Source organism: Mesoplodon mirus (genome assembly GCF_964341445.2).
Source record: "Mesoplodon mirus genome assembly, chromosome: 9".
Taxonomy (NCBI): domain Eukaryota; kingdom Metazoa; phylum Chordata; class Mammalia; order Artiodactyla; family Ziphiidae; genus Mesoplodon; species Mesoplodon mirus.
Window position 1 is genome coordinate 21,294,660 of NC_138985.1, and position 20,507 is coordinate 21,315,166.

General features: G+C 38.3%; 1 long non-coding RNA gene across 1 annotated transcript in view; it reads right to left on the bottom strand.

The window, feature by feature from the left end:
- Positions 1–1,323: 1,323 nt before the first annotated feature.
- Positions 1,324–20,507, bottom strand: part of LOC309810126 — a 250,433-nt gene continuing 231,249 nt past the window's right edge. Inside the window, exon 4 of the long non-coding RNA XR_014294947.1 lies at positions 1,324–7,919. This is a non-coding gene — a long non-coding RNA (uncharacterized lncRNA). The remainder of the gene's footprint in view (positions 7,920–20,507) is intronic.

A 20,507-nucleotide genomic window follows, 5' to 3' on the forward strand; every position in this document is an offset into this window, starting at 1 on the left:
TTTTTTCTTGGGAATCATTACTTAGGATGAAGCCAAAGTTGATGGGCACTGGGACTGGTGAACTTTGTTATTTTCCTTGCCTCTCCTAACCTGTCAGCTACTTTCATATCTTCAACAGAAGACTGGTTTCCTTGAAGAAGCTAAACAGAAAAGGCTACATACTGTATGATCTCATTTATATAAAATTCTAGAAAGGCAAAACTAGTGTGAAAGAAAGTGATTGTCAGAGGCTGAGGCTAAGGGAAGCTGACTGAATGCAAAGGGGCATGAGGAAACTTTTTGGGGTAAAGGAAATGATATGTGTGATAGTGATTATACAACTGTTCACATATGTCAGAATTAATTGAAGTCTATACTTAAAATTGGTGAATTTTATTGTGTATAAATTATATCTCAAGAAAACTAAAGACTGGTTTTCTTGAAATCATTTAAAATATTTTCCCCCTCTTTTCCCATTCTGTTTTTTTATGTTTCCATTTCCATGTTCCCATTTTACTTTACAGGATTTGGAGATGAGCACCATTTTGCTCTCCTTAGAGAAAGGATAGCTGTTAGAACAAAAAAAATCTTACAATTTGTATGGAAACACAAAAGACCCCAAATAGCCAAAGCAATCTTCAGAAAGAAAAACAGAGCTGGAGGAATCAGGCTCCGTGACTTCAGACTATACTACTGATACAAAGCTATAGTAATCAAAACAGTATGGTACTGGCACAAAAACAGAAATATAGATCAATGGAAGAACATAGAAAGTCCAGAGATAAACCCATGCACCTATGGTCAACAAATCTATGACAAAAGAGGCAAGAATAGACAATGGAGGAAAGACAGCCTCTTCAATAAGTGGTGCTGGGAAAACTGAACAGCTACATGTAAAAGAATGAAATTAAAACATTCTCTAACACCATACACAAAAGTAAACTCAAAATGGATTAAAGACCTAAATGTAAGACCTGATACTATAAGACTCTTAGGCGAAAACATAGGCAGAACAGTCTCTGACATAAATCACAGCAAGATCTTTTTTGATCCACCTCCTAGAGTAATGAAAATAAAAAAGGTAAACAAATGGCACCTAAATAAACTTGAAAACTTTTGCACAGCAAAGGAAACCATAAACAAAACGAAAAGACAACCCACAGAATGGGAGAAAATATTTGCAAATGAAGTGATAGACAAGGGATTAATCTCCAAAATATACAAATAGCTCATGCAACTCAATATAAAAAAAAAACCCAATCAAAAAATGGGTGAAGGATCTAAATAGAAACTTCTCCAAAGAAGACATACAGATGACCAAAAAGCACATGAAAAGATGCTCAATATCACTAATTACTAGAGAAATGCAAGTCAAAACTACAGTGAGGTATAATGTTACACCAGTCAGAATGGGTATCATCAAAAAAAAAAATCAACAATAAATGCTGGAGAGGGTGTGGAGAAAAGGGAACCCTCCTACACTCTTGGTGGGAATGTAAATTGGTACAACCACTATGGAGAACAGTAAGGAGGTTCCTCAAAAAACTAAATATAGAACTACCATATGATCCAGCAATCCCACTCCTGGGCATATATCATAATTCGAAAAGATACAGGCACCCCAATGTTCACAGCAGCACTACTTACAATAGCCAGGACATAGAAGCAACCTAAGTGCCCATGGACAGAGGAGTGGATAAAGAAGATGTGTTTCATATATACAATGGAACACTACTCAGCCGTAAACAATAATGAAATAATGCCATTTGCAACAGCATGGATGGACCTAGAGATTGTCATATTGAGTGAAGTCAGACAGAGAAAGACAAACACCATATGATATTGTTTATATGTGGAATCTAAAAAACGTGGTACAGATGAACTTATTTAGAAAACAGAAATAGAGTCACAGATGTAGAAAACAAACTTATGATGACCAGGGGGCAAAGGGGGGGAGGGATACATTGGGAGATTGGGACTGACATATGCACACTGTTATACATAAAATAGATAACTAATAAGGACCTACTGTATAGCACAGGGAACTCTACTCAATATTCTGTAATGACCTATATGGGAAGAGAATCTAAGAAAGAGTGGATATATGTATATGTATAACTGATTCACTTTGCTGTACATCTGAAATTAACAGAACATGGTAAGTCAACTATACTCCAAGAAAAATTTAAAAAAAAACAAGAAAGGATAGTTGTTGAAGTTGCTGAACATTTATAGAAGCCCAATGTCAAAAGGAGTTTCTTGCTATTGAGTAGGAAGCAGGAAAAGGAATACAATTAAGTTCAATAGGAATATAAAAACACCTAGTATATACATAGTAATGTACAAAGAAGCATGAAGACTTCAAAAAGAAATGTCACATTTGTCCTCTGTTCTTTTCCAAAGCAGCTGTGAAGTGACTGGGATCTGGAGTTGGGTGAAATAAAACAATACAGGTAGCTCATTCATAATTCCCAGTATATTCAGCATTAGACTGTAAAATCAAGATAAAACTGCATATAGATATGACCCTTAAATACAGGAACAACTTGTAAGGAACAATCAAGGCCTGGATAAAGATCAACCACCTCGCACCCAACGTCCACACCCTGGACTTTTTCTCTACCAAGAACTGCTCCACCTGTGAAACTTTAAATTGCAGCCCTGCTTCCTCTGGTCAGCATATCCTGCTTTTCTCGTTCACTCACTCACTCTCCTCCTGGAACTTTGTTGCTCAGCATTTGCCCGTAAGACTTCACTTTCCTCCTTATCTAGACCTAGCCCTGTTCCTTCTAGTGTCAGCATCATCTGTGGGCCCCTTATTTCCTAGTTGGCCCTCAGATCCTTACCTTTTTGGCCCTTAGAGTATCCAGGCTGCTGAGCACCAGTAGGAAACATCACACAGCCATGAATCTGTCATCCACAGCAGGACAATGTGCTGCCTGGAAGTCCTTTTATTCCCCCCATTCATCAGTCCTTCCCATGTTGCTCAGCAGTTTTTTGAAATGTTTACCTCTCTCCTCAAACTCTTTACCCTCAAACAACTCTCTTCCTCTTAGCAGACGATAGAGTCCCCTATGTAAGAAAAACCAAGGTCATCAATAGGAACTCCCTCAACTATAATAGCTATGAAAGCGGTGGTCTGTCTTTTTTAGAAGTTTATTCTCAGAGCCACCTGTAGTGCAAGGCACACAGCAGGGGCTTAGTAAATATTTACTGGCTGAATGGAGCTATTTCTATCACCAACAAAAGCAGGATGGACCCTGTGGTAGATTATATCATTTGCCCATGTTCAAAGCCCCTCTCCTCTGCATTGTTCACCCGTATTCAAAGTCGTTCTTCCACACCGTCGTCCTATCAAACTCAGGCATGACCGCAGAAATTGCTTTAGCCATGAAATGTGGACTGAGCTGATATGCATCACTTCCCTGCAGGAGCTTTAACTCAGGCATGGTTGCTATTCTCTCTTTTCTTTCTGCCACCAAGACTGCAGGGTTCCAGATAGGGGCTGAGCCATGAGCCTAAGTCCTGAAATGTGGGTGACACTGAACCAAATCAGAGCCAACAGGCACTGGACGTGTAATGTGAGTGAGAAATCAACCTTTCTCGTTGTAAACCGTGTTGATTTTGGAGGTTGTTACCACAGCATAACTAGGTTTATCCTGACAGATAGAAGCCTCTACACACATTTTCTTCTTTCTCCAGGCTCAGGGAAAGAGGTGCCTTTCTCTCTGGCCCGGGCTAATCTCCCTCACCTATGCTCTGGATCCACCTCCTGCCCCCTCCCCCCGCCATCTCCTTAGGTCCCATTCTTGTTAGTCATCACCCCTTCTCTCTTCTGAACCTTCAAATGCCCCCTTTCTGCTGACTTCTCCCTGGTGTACAAACATAATTCAGTCTCTCCCATCTTAAAACAAAAGCGAAAGACCAATTTCCTTTTCCAGATATCACAGTTTCTCTCTCCTTTTCCAGAAAAAGAGGTCTGCACCTCCCATCTCTACTTTGTTTCCTCAGTCTGTGTGGCACTGACACTTTGGCCAGATAAGCTGGAAGACCCAATGGTTATATTTCACAGATGTTGGCTAGTAACACCAGTAAAAACAGAAATAATCTCTTTTCTTCATTTAACCATTATCCCTCTTGTTTCTGCCTGTGACATAAGGGTGAGAGTGTTTTCTCCAAAGGAAGTCTGAACCTATTATTTCACAGTTCCATCTGCCATAGAACAGGAAGAAACCACCTGTTATCTACCTTAAAATTTATCTGAGCCTGGGCTAGCTACCTCTTTCTTTCCCAATGGTGAGTTTACCATTCACCTATAGCACCTGTTAATCAGATGCTAGGGAACATTTTGGATCCCATCCTTGTCCAGGGCTGTTAATCCTGGGGCCAACTATCAGTCCCAAAGAGCTTGTCCCCATTTTTCATTGTGGCCTGCTCAAAAATTTAGAATTCTGGAGTTGGGCACGTGGGCTGAATTCCCCAGAGATATTTCACACTCTAAGTTGCATATAAATTCATCCAGACTCAGTAAGAATGAACAGGGGCGCTACCCTGAAAACTGAGCAGCATGTCTCTACCTAGTATTTAGTTAAAATAATCCGATTTAATTAAAGCCCATGGCTCTTGCCAAGGCTTTTTAAATGTTCTGTTCTGCTGAGCCACACCTATGATACATTAGACGCTCGTATAAGAAGTCATTGTTCTAGATTTCCTTTTGTTTCTCCAAGTCACACCAACCTTGTGGGATAATCAAGAACTTGGGAAACAAACAAAATGGTTTAGTATGTACAGTCTTCTCTTCCCCTTCCAAATTATTACAGCTCCTCCTTTCCCAAGGTTTCTAAGACACTCATTTCAATGCATTGACCACTCTTGGATTGGGGGTCATTCTCTCTGCTCTTTGCTCTGATGCATGGTAGCCTCTTCTAGCCTGCTTGTCATCCTTCTGCAGCCACATGCCCTGCAGTTGTGCTCATGCAGTGGCTTTGTACTTCTGTAAATGGTAGTGCTGGGTAAGGCTCTTGGACCACTAGTGATTAGAGCTCGTAATACACCTTTAAAAAGAATTCTGGGGCTTCCCTGGTGGCGCAGTGGTTGGGAGTCCGCCTGCCGATGCAGGGGACGCGGGTTCATGCCCCGGTCCGGGAGGATCCCGTGTGCCGCGGAGCGGCTGGGCCCATGAGCCATGGCCGCTGAGCCTGCGCGTCTGGAGCCTGTGCTCCGCAACGGGAGAGGCCACAGCAGTGAGAGGCCCACGTACCACAAAAAAAAAACAAAACAAAAAACAAAAAACAAACAAACAAAAAAGAATTCTGGCTTTCATTGTCCTCTCATCTCAGATACTTGGGACAACTTTCCAAGGGCTTACCTAGAGGGTGTTGGGATGGTACCACCCTGTTTCAATAAACAGACCTCCCCTCACTTTTCTCAGATAGGATACTTTCAGTGGCAGGAGTGATACTATTGCTATTAAAGGTGGCTTAAGGAATAGGGGCTTAATTTCATCGACAACAGGAAGTCTTGGGGTAGGTTTTTCGAGGGTGGGTTCAGTAACTCAAAAATATCAAGATTCCTGGCTCTTTCTTTTTTCCCTCTCTGTTCTCCTCAATGTTATTAAAGAAGTGTCTTTGTCACACAAGTCACAAGATGATTGCCACAGCTCCAGGTGTCATGACTTCACACAAAAACATGCAGAAGCAAGAAAAGAAAGTGGGGTTTTGTTTCATGTGCACGTCTCTCTTTTTATTAGATGGAAAAATCTTTCCCAGAAGCCCCCAACAGACTTCCCTTGGGCCCTACTGCCCAGAGTTGGATGTATGCCCATGCCCTAGATGCAAGGGAGAATGCAAAGGTGAGAATGTTGACATATTCAGTTTCTGGAATAGGAGGAAAACTCCACCATCAAGGAGGAAGGGGGTTAGAAATGGAACTATCAATACCATATGATCCAGCAATCACACTCCTGGGCATATATCCAGAGAAAACCATAATTTGAAAAGACACATGCACCCCAATGTTCATAGCAGCACTATTTACAATAGCCAAGACATGGAAACAACCTAAATGTCCATCAACAGAGGAGTAGATAAAGAAGATGCGTTACATATAGACAACGGAATATTACTCAGCCATAAAAAGGAACAAAATAATGCCATTTCCAGCAACATGGATGGACTTAGATTATCATACTAAGTGAATTAAGACTTACAGATTATCATACTAAGTGAAGTAAGTCAGACAGAGAAATGAATGACATCATTCATATGTGGAATCTAATTTAAAAAATGATACAAATGAACTTATTTACAAAACAGAAACAGACTTATAGATATTGAAAACAAACTTACGGTGACCAAAGGGGAAACACGGGGGTGGGGGGAGGGATAAATCAGGAGCTTGGGATTAACATACACATACTACTATATATAAAACAGAAAACCAACAAGGACCTACTGTATAGTGCAGGGAACTCTACTCAATCCTCTGTAATGACCTATATGGGAAAAGAATCTCAAAAAGAGTGGATATATGTATTATATGTATAACTGAATCACTCTGCTGTACAACTGAAACTAACACAACATTGTAAATCAACTATACTGCTATAAAATTATAAAAAAAGAAATGACTGTTGCGTGGGTAATGACAATAATCTCCTTATCACTACCTGCTAGAAGTCCAGGTGCCTCAGGGGTCTCCTGTCTCAGAGTGAATTCATTCTCTCTCTACATGAAGGAATCTGTACCTAGACTTTGCCTCTTCTGTCTCCTTCCTTATTAGAGGGTAATAATCTCACCATTCCAGGTAGTTCCATCATTCCTAAAGTTCTCGTCATAATTTCTTCCAACAGCCTGAGGCAACCTTAACGTCAATGGAACTCCTAGTGGCCTGCCTGGTACTCAGAAGCAACCCAAGCAGGATATGTAGGTTAAAGGCCTGTTTCTGCCACCCATCCTCCCATCCTTCCCCCATCCTCCCCAGTTTTGCTTCTTTACAGCAAGCAAAGCCACATTTATTCCCTATGCAGGCTCAGAAAAAATGTGTGTTGGCTAGCAAAAATGTTTATACTTTTTTCCAGAGTGATCACGAGTATTTCTAAGGAGTAATCACTAAACAATGACCTACTCTCATATATGTTTATTCAACTACCCTCATTACTTTATAATCTTACATTATGTGCTCACTGTATCATTATACTGAATCTAATACAGTATTGGCTCTTATATTGTCAATAATAGTTTTCAGGTACCATCTGGATGCTTTTAAATGTATTAATGCTTAGACTAAAAAATTAAGAAGAGCTTCTGTTCAATAAATTGTTATCACTATCATTCCAAAGCATTTATTAAGCATTTCATTCCATGTGGTACTATTCTAGCTGGTATATAAACAAAAGATGGCAATACCTTTTGACTAGAGGTTGAATAGTAAACACAGGAATTGTAATTGATTTAGTTAATATAAATATTCATAATTTTCACTGATAAAGAGGGAGACCAAGCTCAGCCTGGGCTCAAAGGGATGGCTGCATCTTAGAAAGGCCTTTATTCAATTTTCTGAGTACTTACTATACTCAAGATCTTCGTGGGCTTACAGAGAATGATATGATAGAATCTCTGCCTTCTAAGGGCAAACAATCTTATGGGGAAACCCAAGAATTAGTTTTCCCTCCTTCTGGAGGTCATTTCACATCGCTTCAGAAACCGTACTTTAACCTTGCTCTGCTGACATCCCACCCTGAACCACTGCTTACCTGCTGTTCTTAGGGCCCAGGATACACAGGCTGCAGCCCCCTGTGGGCTGATGGTACCCTGTCTACAGGGTCCTCCATGGAAGGCAAAGAAACACTGGACAGACGTTACCTCTTTTAAATCCACGTCCCTTGTCGAGCACATCATTCCACATAAAATCTGTATTAGGATGCAGTTACACTTAGTTGGCTGTAACAGAAACAAACAAACAAACACAATGGCCTAAATAATATTTAAATTTACTTCTTTCTCTGAGAATAAGCAGTGCAGAGATGATAGAATGGTTCAGGAATCCACACTCTGTCTTGTTTTGTCATCCTTAACATGAGGCTTTGATCCCGTGGTCTGAATTGGCTATTTCAGCTCTGCTCATCAACTTTGCATTGGATGGCTGCTGTATGCAGAACAGACTGTAAGGGGTAAGAGAGTAAGTGAGGAACCCAGCTAAATGACCACTGTAGTCCACATGAGAAATGGAAGTGGCTTGGACTAAGATCGCAGGAGTGGGAAGAGAAAGAAATGGACAGATCTGAGATATCTGGAAATAGAGTTAACAGGCCTTGTTGAGACATAAGATGTGTGTGCAAGAGAGGAGGAGATTGTTGAAGGCTGTGTGAAGAGTGGAAGTAATGATGATTCTTAGGCTTTAGCTTTAACTGCTGGGTGGTTCCATTAAATGAGTTGTGGACAACTTCAGAAAAAATTTTAGGGGAATCAAATTAATAAGAGTTCAATTTAGGCAGTTAAAGCTTGAGATTTCTATTAGACGATTATGAGACGACCTGTTTGCCTACTGAGTTTTTTTTTTTTTTTTTTTTTTTTATGCGGTACGCGGGCCTCTCACTGTTGTGGCCTCTCCCGCTGCGGAGCACAGGCTCCGGACGTGCAAGCTCAGTGGCCATGGCTCATGGGCACAGCCGCTCTGCGGCATGTGGGATCTTCCCGGACCGGGGCACGAACCCGTGTCCCCTGCATCGGCAGGCGGACTCCCAACCACTGTGCCAACAGGGAAGCCCTGCCTACTGAGTTTTGACTACTATCTGGATTTCTCCTTCCTGTGTCCTGATGCCTACAAGGATACCTGGTCCCCAAATGCTTCCATAATTAGAAAAAATTGTGTCGCTATCCATTCTTCAGTTTTGTTTCTGGGGTTTCCTGGCCATTTGTTTCAGACCCGTCTTTGTAGATCTCAGTTTCCCCAGCTTCATTCTGCCTGGTGCTGGTTTCCTGTCCCCAGAGTGAGTTCTGATCCTGTTTCTATAGTCATAGGGTAACTTGAGACCAAGTCTACACAAATCAAGCTGCTGGAAATAGACAAATCATTTTTTGAAAAGAAACAATTTCTTTCCAATTCTTGCAAAATTTCGTCGTCTATAATTTTCTTCTTTTGGTGTTGTTCATTTATTGGGATACGCAAAGAAATAAAATGCATTTTTAGAAAATGTCCAAACGCTAAATAAATATTAGTAAGTTGGATATTTACTACTGATATTTTCTTATTTTGAGCATAAATATCTATTGCAAATGAAGAGAAAGGCAAAAGAGAAGCTACTATGTTCTTCATGTAAAAAAAAATAGCTTAAGGGTATCTCCATGGTACTAGAGCTGGTCCAAAAGTAGTTCCATTAGGTTGCTGAAAGCTGATCAACCTATAGGGGACTGTGAAACACTAACTAAACCGACAAACAATAGACTGACTGGTCTCCTCAAGGGAAAATTTAATAAATTGCCATGTGAAATAAACCTGACTTAACAATGGGATCCTGTTATCTGTACAGCAGGTTCCCTCTAAAACCAGTTTACATGTTAATAATTTGCTTGACAGATACAGAATAGGACATAGAATGTTAGATGCTCTCAAAAGATATCTCCATTAAGTCATCTAAGTCTGGGAAATTAGCTTTCTTTATTCTGGGGATACTTTTATCCAGATTAGAGCTCTTGGTCTTCTAGAATCAAAGCAGCCTCCTCTTGGAGAGTACTGGAAAACAGTGACAAATTCCACAGGTACCATTTCAACGTGCCAGGCAAGCTACAGTGCAGTTGGAGAGAAGGAACAGTTTCATTTTACATTAGTGGCATTTGAGCCATGTCTTCTTGACACAGGAATTGGTCATTTTCCAACTCTACCAACAACACATCTGTAAGTTGTCTCTTCAGCTATTGGTATTATGATTACATTCTGTTTTCACTTTCAGATGATGACTTTTTCCTTATTCTACACCCACATTCTGGATATTCTAGTGTAGTCCTTCATGTGCCAACAACATTCAAGTTTTAAGAAAGACTTTAGGGACTTCCCTGGTGGCACAGTGGTTAAGAATCTGCCTGCCAGTGCAGGGGACATGGGTTCAAGCCCTGGTTGGGGAAGATCCCACATGCACGGAGCAACTAAGCCCATGAGCCACAACTACTGAGCCTGCGCTCTAGAGCCCATGAGCCACAACTATGGAGCCCGCATGCCACAGCTACTGAAGCCCACATGTCTAGAGCCCGTAACAAAGAGTAACCCCCTCTCGCCGCAACTAGAAAAAGCCCACGCGCAAGCAACGAAGACGCAACGTAGCCAAAAATTAAAAAAAAAAAAAAGAATGACTTTAAAGCTGTGTGCCACAATCATTACATTTACTAGGAATTCACAAGGCTCTTCTCAATGAAATTATTCAAACTAATTAATGATGTGTGTGAATCTACTGAATGTGATGACTTACATAATTTGGGAGGGGATAAATACCCCATGGGTGCCTTGAATTCCAATTAGTATATGGATATGTGTTCAAAATCAAAGAGGAAATAAATTTATACATTTCACACTTATTTATCCTATTTGTTTTTACACACTTAGAAGAAGTTTATATTATTTTTGATCTTGCAACAAAGGCTGTGCTGCTGGAAATATAAAAGTGGAGAGCTGGAAAATTATGCCATAAATTTGATCATATAACTTTTGTACATGACTTAAACTTTTTAAAATTAAACAAGCATTGAACACATAAGTTATCTAGAACATTTATAGAATTCAGAAGTAACTAGGGTAAAAAGTGTAAGTTGATTTTTATGTTCTAGATTGCTATCGAGATAAATCTGTTTTTTAAACATGAATGAGCATTGACTTTTCTAAAATACTATTTTCTCCTTTAATCTTTCAGTGCCGTAAATTACACAGAGTGATTACCCAATAGTGGACTGACCTTGTTTACCTAGAATAAACCTTACCTTGCTCATGTTGGATTATTCTTTAATATATTTCCATATTCAATTTGTTACTCTTATACGTGGGACTTTCACAGGTATGTTCAGGAATGATATTAGCCTAGAGTTTTCTTTTCTTTTTTAATACTATATCCTTGTCTGCTTTTTTTTTTTTTTTTTTTTTTTTTTTTTTGTGGTACGCTGGCCTCTCACTGTTGTGGCCTCACCTGTTGTGGGGAACAGGCTCCAGACGCGCAGGCTCCCCAGCCATGGCTCACGGGCCTAGCCACTCCGTGGCATGTGGGATCTTCCTGGTCCGGGGCACGAACCCGTGTCCCCTGCCTCAGCAGGTGGACTCTCAACCACTGTGCCACCAGGGAAGCCCCCCTTGTCTGCTTCTAATATTAGAGGTATACTAATCTCCAAGAATGAATTCAGAAGCTTTGCATCTTTTCCAATGTTCTGGAAAATTCATACAACATAACAATTTCTTGTTAGAATTCTTCTGTGAAAGGACTTGGCCTTGTGCATTTGCATTGTTTGTTTCTTTTAAAATAACTTTTATATTATTGAGAAATTCAAACATATACAAAAATAGAGAGGATGACATAATGCAACTTGATGCTCCCATCACCCAGCTTAACAATTGTCAACTGACAGTCAATTGTTAAATCTAGTATGGGCATACCTCAGGGATACTGTAGGTTTCATTCCAGACCACTGCAATAAAGCAAAAACTGCAATAAAGCAAGTCACATGAATATTTTGGTTTTCCAATACATATAACAGTTATGTTTACACTACACAGTAGTTTCTCAAGTATGCACTAGCATTATATCTAAAAAAAAATGTATGTACTTTAATTTAAAAAAACTTAATTGCTAAAAAATGCTAATTATCACTTGACAACACAGGGTTGTCATGAACCTTTGATTTGTAAAAGGTTTTGTGAAGTGCAGTAAAGCAAAGGGCAAAAAAATGAGGTATGCTTGAATTTTAAATATTATTTCAAAGCAAATTCTAGATGCTACATGATTTCATGTGTAAATATTCCAATATGGATTGCTAAGAGATTAAAAACTCTTTATGAAAACATACCACAGTACATTTATCAAACAAAATATATCAATTCCTTGAATACATTCCCTGAATATTCCAAGGAATATTATTCTTTGAATAACAATAATTCCTTGACTATTTGAATATATTCCTTATTATAATCAAATCAGTATTCAAATTTCCAATTGTCTCCTAAATGACATTTTACAATTTGTCTGTTTGAATCACAAATAAGGTCCACATTTATACTAAAAAACTACAATCATCAAAACAGCATAGTACTGGCACAAAAACAGAAATATAGATCAATGGAGCAGGATAGAAAGCCCAGAAATAAACACATGCACCTATGGTCAATTAATCTACGACAAAGGAGGCAAGACTATACAATGGAGGAAAGACAGTCTCTTCAATAAATGGTGCTGGGAAAACTGGACAGTGACATGTAAAAGAATAAAATTAGAACATTCTCTAACACCATACACAAAAATAAACTCAAAATTGATTAAAGACCTAACTGTAAGACCTAATACTATAAAACTCTTAGAGGAAAACATAGGAAGAACACTCTTTGACATAAATAACAGCAATATCTTTTTTGATCTGTCTCCTAGAGTAATGGAAATAAAAACAAGAATAAGCAAATGGGACCTAATTAAACTCAAAAGCTTTTGCACAGCAAAGGAAAGTAAAAACAAAATGAGAAGACAACCCATAGAATGGGAGAAAATATATGCAAATGAGGTGACTGACAAGGGATTAATCTCCAAAATCTACAAACAGCTCATGCAGCTCAATATCAAAAAAACAAACAACCCAATCAAAAAGTGGGCAGAAGACCTAAATAGACATTTCTCCAAAAAAGACATAAGATGGCCAAAAGGCACATGGAAAGATGCTCAACATTGCTAATTATTAGAGAAGTGCAAATCAAAACTACAATGAGATATCACCTCACACCAGTCAGAATGGCCATCAAGAAAATGTCTACAAACAATAAATGTGGGAGAGGGTGTTGAGAAAAGGGAACCCTCCTACACTGTTAGTGGGAGTGTAAATTGGTACAACCACTATGGAGAACAGTATGAATGTTCCTTAAAAAACTAAAAATAGAGCTACCATATGATCCAGCAATCCCACTCCTGGGCACATATCCAGAGAAAACCATTGTTCGAAAGGATACACATACCCCTATGTTCACTGCAGCGCTGTTTACAATAGTCAAGACATGGAAGCAACCTAAATGCCCACTGACAGATGAATGGGTAAAGAAGATGTGGTATATATATACAATGGAATATTACTCAGCCATTAAAAGGAATGAAATAATTTGCAGCAACATTGATGGACCTGGAGATTATCATACTAAGTGAAGTCAGTCAGTAGGAGAAAGATACATATCACATGATATCGCATATATGAGGAATCTAAAAAAAATGGTACAAGTGAACATATTTACAAAACAGAAGCAGACTCACAGACTTAGAAAACAAATTTATGGTTACCAAAGGGGAAAGGAGATGGGGAGGGATAAATTGGGAGTTTGGGATTGACATATACACACTGCTATATTTAAAATAGATAACCAACAAGGACCTACTTTATAGCACAGGGAACTCTGCTCAATATTCTGTAATAACTTAAATGGGGAAAGAATTTGAAAAAGAGTACATGTATATGTATAACTGAATCACTTTGCTATATACCTGAAACTAACACAACATTGTTAATCAACTATATTCCAATATAAAATTAAAAATTAAAAAAAACAAACATTAAAAAAACAAATAAGGTCCATGTATTGGAATTGTCGATATATATTTTTTAAAATTTATTTTATTTGTGGCTGTGTTGTGTCTTCAGTGTTGCATGTGGGCTTTCTGTAGTTGCGGTAAGCGGGGGCTACTGCTTGCTGAGGCATGCGGCTTTCTCACTGTGGTGGCTTCTCTTGTTGTGGAGCATGGGCTCTAGGTGCACGGGCTCAGTAGTTGTGGCATGGGGGTTTAGTTGCTCCGCAGCATGTGGGATCTTCCCGGACCAGGGCTCGAACCTATGTCCCCTGCATTGGCAGGTGGATTCTTAACCACTGCACTACCAGGGAAACCCTGTCTGATATATTTTTAAAGTCTGTTTTAATCTTGTTTTTCTTTTATAGTTTTTATCTTTTCAACTTACTTGTTGAGGAAATTAGGTTGCCATATAGTTTCCTGTGGTCTGAATTAGTTTTATCCAATAGAAATAAAATGAGAGCCACATGTGTAACTTTAAATTTTCCAGTATCCACAATAAGAAATGTAGAAAGGGACAGGTAAAATATATTTAAATAATATATTTTATTTAATCTAGTATGTCCAAAATGTTATCATTTCAACATGTAATCAATATAAAAATTATTGAAATGTTTTACATTTTTTGGGACACAAATCCAGTGTTGTATTTCACATTTATGTCACTTCTTAATTTGGACTCAGTTGCTCAAAGTGTCACATGTGACTCATAACAAAAGTACTGGACACCACAGGTCTGGCTTTTGCTGAATGCATCCCTGTGATGTAGGTTCCCGTCTTCCTCTAGACTCTGTATTTCCTGTCAATTGGTAGTTCCTTTAAATCTAGAGACTTGATCCTTAAATGTTTTATTTAGTCTCTTGGCAAGATTACGTCATAGGTGGTATGTTCTTCCATCAGGAGGCACGTATGTCTTGTGTTCACTCCTTTTGTGATATTGACAGCCGTGGAAGCTTAATGTTTACATCTATTAATTCAGTTGGGGGTCATTCATTTTATTAACTCATTCGATCACTCTTTTTCAGCTCTTAGCAGAAATACGTCTGTAGAGGGAAACTGCCCATCATAAACTATTTGGGTATCTGGATATATAGTTCATACAAGAAAAGCAGAATAAATGCTTGATTCTGCCTTTTTTATTAACTAATATTCAAAATAATGAGTTGATTTTCTAGTATTCTCCAACTTAGACCAATACGTTTTGTTATTATTATCTCTTCTAGTTATCCCATTGCTGTATATAAAAAAAAAATCACTCGAGCTTTAAAAAAATGTCCTTTCTCTCAGTTTCTGTGGGTCAGGAATTCAGGAAGGACTTAGCTGATGCTCTTGGTTTAGGGTCTCAGATGGAGGCTGGAGCTGGATCAGTGGAGGGCTGGCACAACTGAGGATGGCTGGGCTTTCTCCCTTTTCTGTATCTCAGGACCTTTTCATGTGGTCCCTCTACATGCACTAGGTTGGAAAACTCTCAATGTGTCAACCTTAAGGCAACAAGACTGCCTACATGGTGGCTGAAGGCTTCCAGAGAGAGTATTTTAGTGAGTGAGATGAAAAGCTGCATTGCCTTTTAAGACCTAGCCTTGGCAGTCACACACCATCACTTCCACAGTCCTCTCCCTCATGAGAGTGATGATTAGCCTTCTGGTCATGACTTATTTATGTATTGCATAATGATATTACCACAAGTGAGCAGATGAAAACAACACGTGTCTATTAGCTCACAGTTTTTGTGGGTTAGAAGTCTGGACATGGCTTAGCCAGGTACTCAGCTTTGTGGTCTCATGATACTGTAATCAAGGAACTGGTCAGGGTTTCAGTCTCACAGGAGTCTCGAGTGAGGAAGGATCTACTTTCAAGCACATGTGGCTGTTGGCAGCTGTCCATTTTCCTGGACTGACTGTTGAACCGAGGATTTCAGTTTCCTTTTTTCCCAGTTAGGACAATTTTAAAAATCAGAATTATTTATTCACATAGAGAAATTCTTTACACAATTTTTTTTGCATGTGAGTTATTCAATGAGCATCTTTTTTCCACGTAGATTCCGCATAATCAGTTGTTAAGTAAACAATTGGTGAAATTAGGTCAAACAACAGAAATTTAACAAGTTATTTTACAATTATAGGGTATACTTGTCATACAAATCATACAATTCTTTTGGGGAAAACAATTTGTTTTGAGAACCGAATTAGCTCCTTAAGCTGCAACTAGAGAAAGCCCATGCAAAGCAACGAAGACCCAACACAGCCAAAAATAAAGATAAAAAAAAAAAAATGGGTTGCAATTTTATGGAATGAAATCAGGCACATGTAATCAGGCCCATCTTTGTTACCTTTGCCATGTTCTATTAGGTGGAAGCAAGCCCAGTTTGCACCCATATTCAAGAGATGGGGATCACACAGGGCATTTTGGCTTTCTTTCAATTTCCAATATATGCCACGATCTGTCCTGTCTCAGGGCATTTGCATAAATTATTCTTCTTCCCAAGTTTACCTAGTTAATTTCTACTCCTCCTGCAGATTTCACCTCTATCCTAGTTGCTCTGTTTCTTGGGAGGGATTTGTGGAGATTTAAAACTATGCTGCCACTGTCACCTTTCCCCAGAGCATTTCTTTTTGCATAAAATTTTTAGACACCTTCTAACTTTGTTTTTTTTCATCTATGTAGTTTCTCTCTCTGTCTCCCTTTAAAAGTTTTGTTATGTATATTTTCCAATAAGATCATTCACTTCATAGAGATATTGGTCTTCAATAACCTCCAGAAGTTAAAACAAATCTCCTCCATCTCTACAGCTGTCTCCCTTCCTTATGTGGTTTATTTGGTGTTTCTCTCTTGTCATCATCACACTTGCCAAAGATCTATTTCATTGCTCTTTCAAGGAAATAACTTGTAATCTTAGTGAACAAGTTGTACTGTCTATTTAATAAGTTTTATATTAGTTCTTTATTAATTGCTTTTATTTTCTTTGAGTTATTCTGTTTTTCTTTTTCTAGTGTCTTGAGTTAATTTATTTTTAATTGTTCTTGATTTTTAATATATTATTTAAGTTGATACATTATCCCCTAAGTATTACTTTGGGTATATTACTTAAGTTTTCGATAACTTTTTTTCTCATTTTTAGTTTATTTAGAAGCAGTTTCTAATATTAGTTTTAATTTCCTCTTTAAGAGTTTTTCAGAAACATTGTAAGCATTTTTGTCATCTTTTTAACTTCTAACTTTTTTTCATTGATATCAGAGAATCAAGATTATGATTTCTGCTTTTAAGAATTTCTTGGAATTGGAGATATTTGTCTTTGGGTTTATGTTCAATTTTTGTAGTTATTTCATTGGTGTTTGAAAACAGTGTGCATGCTCTCTTTTTTTTGAGGGGAGTTAAAATATATTTTTGATCAAGTTTGTTAATTATATTATTCAAATTCTTTTCGTTCTTTCTTAAGTTCTGTTACTTGATCTATCAATTTCTGATATATATGAGTTTCCCACTGGATTTGGGCATTTGTCAAATTCTTTTTGTATTAATATTTTTATTTTATATTTTCCAAGTTACGTCAGGTAAAAGTTTTGACTGTGCTGTTTTTGTAGCTTGTTCTTTTCATCAATATAAAATATTCCTCTTTTTCCAAATACAAAATTTTTCATCTTGAAATTTACTGCATGTGAAATTAACATCACCATACTTACTTCCTTCTTACTAGTATTTACCCTGGATAACTTTTTTGGAAAACTTTATTTCAATTGTTTGGGGTCATTTTGTTTTAGATATGGCTCTTCTGAAAAGCATATGACTGGATTTTTTTAAAAAATAGTTTTTTTCTGTTTGTTGATAAAGGAAGTTATTAATTCATTCATAGTATTGGATCCTGTCCTGACTTTTTTTTTTTTTTTATGTTTCCCATTCACTATTCTTTCTTGCGGATTTTTCTCTTCCCTCTGAAGATCAAGAGAAAATCCTAAAAGTTCCCAGAGGAAAAAAGAGAGGTTACTGACAAAAAAAATATGAGGCAGAATATCAATGAATTTTCCATCATCAATACAAGATACCGAAAGACAACAGTGTCTCTAGTTCTGAGGGGAAATTATTTTTACACCAAAACTCTATAGTCAGCCAAATGTGACCACATTCAAATGTGAGAGAAAACAAAAAAGACATTTTGGAACATGTCACAAATTCTGCAGGACTTGGGAAATGCTACTGCTGCCCACTGCTCAGCATGGAGTAGGGAAAACCACCCTGAAAGGGAGGGTCTCCTGTGGTCTTTTTTATTCTTGCCCAATTGTGTTCCTTGTATTTGTGGCTCCTGAGCTTGGGGCAGGGGTCAGCAAACTATGGCCCTCAGGCCAAACTCACCCTGTCACTTGTTCTTATCAATAAAGTTTTATAGCAACACAGCCATGTTCACTTATTCACATATCCATGGCTGCTTTCACCCTGCAATGGCAGAGTTGAGAAATTGTTACAGACTGCATGACTCACAAAACCTAAAATCAGGGCTGGGACTAAGGTGTGGAAAGAGAGGTGCTTTGGGTGCAATATTAAGGAGGTGTTCCTTTTTAAGACTGACCTTGCACTTGCTTGACCCTGAGCATGAGCGTCTTAAATTTTGCTCACTTACCACTTCTCCAGCCTCACTCTATTCCCCACCCTGCCCTAAAACATTTACTATGTGGCCCTTAACTGCAATTATTCCCCTGGCTTAGAGCATCTCTAAAATTGTTTGTATATCTGGAATAATCTTCTCTTGTGCGTGATATGGACCATGCTTTTCTACCTTGTACTCTCTCTGTCAATTTGATCATACATGCTTTTTATTTTGTGATTCATTATTTTTTAAATATATTTTTTCTAGGTATTTGGGTAGTATAGGAGGGGTGTAGATCTATTTTTACAGAGAACTCTAATGGCAATTCAGTTGAAACTACAGCATTTTAATATAAACTGCTATTCTTCTCTTGTTCCATTTTTAAAAATTTTCTTATAGAATCTATTATTGGGAGGTTTATCTTTTCAGGTTAAAGCTGACAGCACTGCAGAGGACATGGCATGGAGTTATCAATCCTTTCCCAACTACCTTTTGGTCTGGTTCCTAAAAGGTTCATAAATATGTCACTGGAAATTTTATTCACATTGATTTTTTCCTCCTCTGAGTCCTTTTACATTTATTATATGAGGCATAGAATTAATGTCTTTCTTTACCTCTTATTGCCTGCCTTGCACAGTAAAACACCATTACTGACTTATTCAGCCTCTACTTTGTGCCAACTGCTGTGCTAGGTGCTGGGGCTACAATGGTGATGGAAAAACTGATGCTGTTTCTGATTTCATGGAGTTTATAGTTTGGTTGGGGAGACAGAGACTGATCAAATATTGACTTGAATATTGAACCAGGGTAAGTGATGTGAAAGAAAAAAGACAAGAGGCCATAATAATGTCTAAAAGATGGTTCTGACCCAGGCTGGTAGTTCTGAGCATGCTTCCCTGAGAAAGTGGTATTTGAATTGAAATCTTCAGGAGTAGGAATTAACTAGGTCAAGTTGGGGAGAAAGAACACTATGTAACTACCTTGAGGCAGGACTGAGGATGGTACATTCTGGGAACTGGAAGAAGGCCAAAGTGACCAGAGGTCTGATAGTCACTCCTTGAGGGAAAGTAATGAAAAATGAGAGTGGAAATGAGGGGCAGGGGTCACATTATATATGTGAGAATTTTGGTCTTAACCTTTAGAGCAACTGGAATCTTTTAAGCAACTGCAATCTTTTAAATATGACATGATCATATTTAGGTTAAATTAAACAATCAGTTTGCCAATAGAATAGAAAATTGGATGGAGGATATGAGGTGACCAGTTAAGAGGCTGTTATAGTGGTCCAGGTGAGAGTTGGGGGTAGATTGGACTATGGTGGTAAGAGAGATTAAAGGAATTTGATTGATTCAAGGGATATTCAGGGGATTTCCCTAACAGTCCAGTAGTTAGGACTCTGCACTTCCATTGTAGGGGGCACGAGTTTGATTCTTGGTTGGGGAACTAAGATCTCGCAAGCTGCACAGACAAAAAAACAAAACAAAACGAAACAAGGGATATTCAGAAGGTAACATGAACAACTCTTCGTGATAATTTGAATATAGGGGATGACTAAGTGGTGGGTGGCAAGGACAATTCCCAAGCCTCTGGCTTGCTCAGTTGAATGGATTTTGGTGACATTTACTAAAATAAAAAACACGATCATAGATGAACTAAGTTGTGGGGATATATCATGTGTTCAATTTGGAACTCTCTGGGCTTTCTTGGATCTGGGTGTCTATTTCCTTCCCCAGGTAAGGGAAGTTTTCAGTTGTTATTTCTTCGTAATGTTTTTCTCCCCCTTCTCTCTCTCTTTTCCTTCTGGGACTCCTGTAATGTGAATTTTAGTCCACTTGCTGTTGTCCCATAAGTCCCTTAAGCTATTTTCACTTTGCTTCATTCTTTTATCTTTCTGCTGCTCTGACTGGGTGAGGTCCTCTGCCCTGTCTTCGGGTTCACTGACCCTTTCTTCACTTCATGTAGTCTGCTGTTGAATGCCTCTAGTATTTTTTTGAATTCAGTTATTGTGTTTCTTTAGCTCTGTGACTTCTGTTTGATATTTTATTTTCTGTTTGTTGAAGTTCTTACTGTGTTCATCCATTCTTCTCATGAGTTCAGCAAGCTTCTTTAGGATCATTACTTGAACTCTTTATCAGGCAAATTATTTATCTTCATTTCATT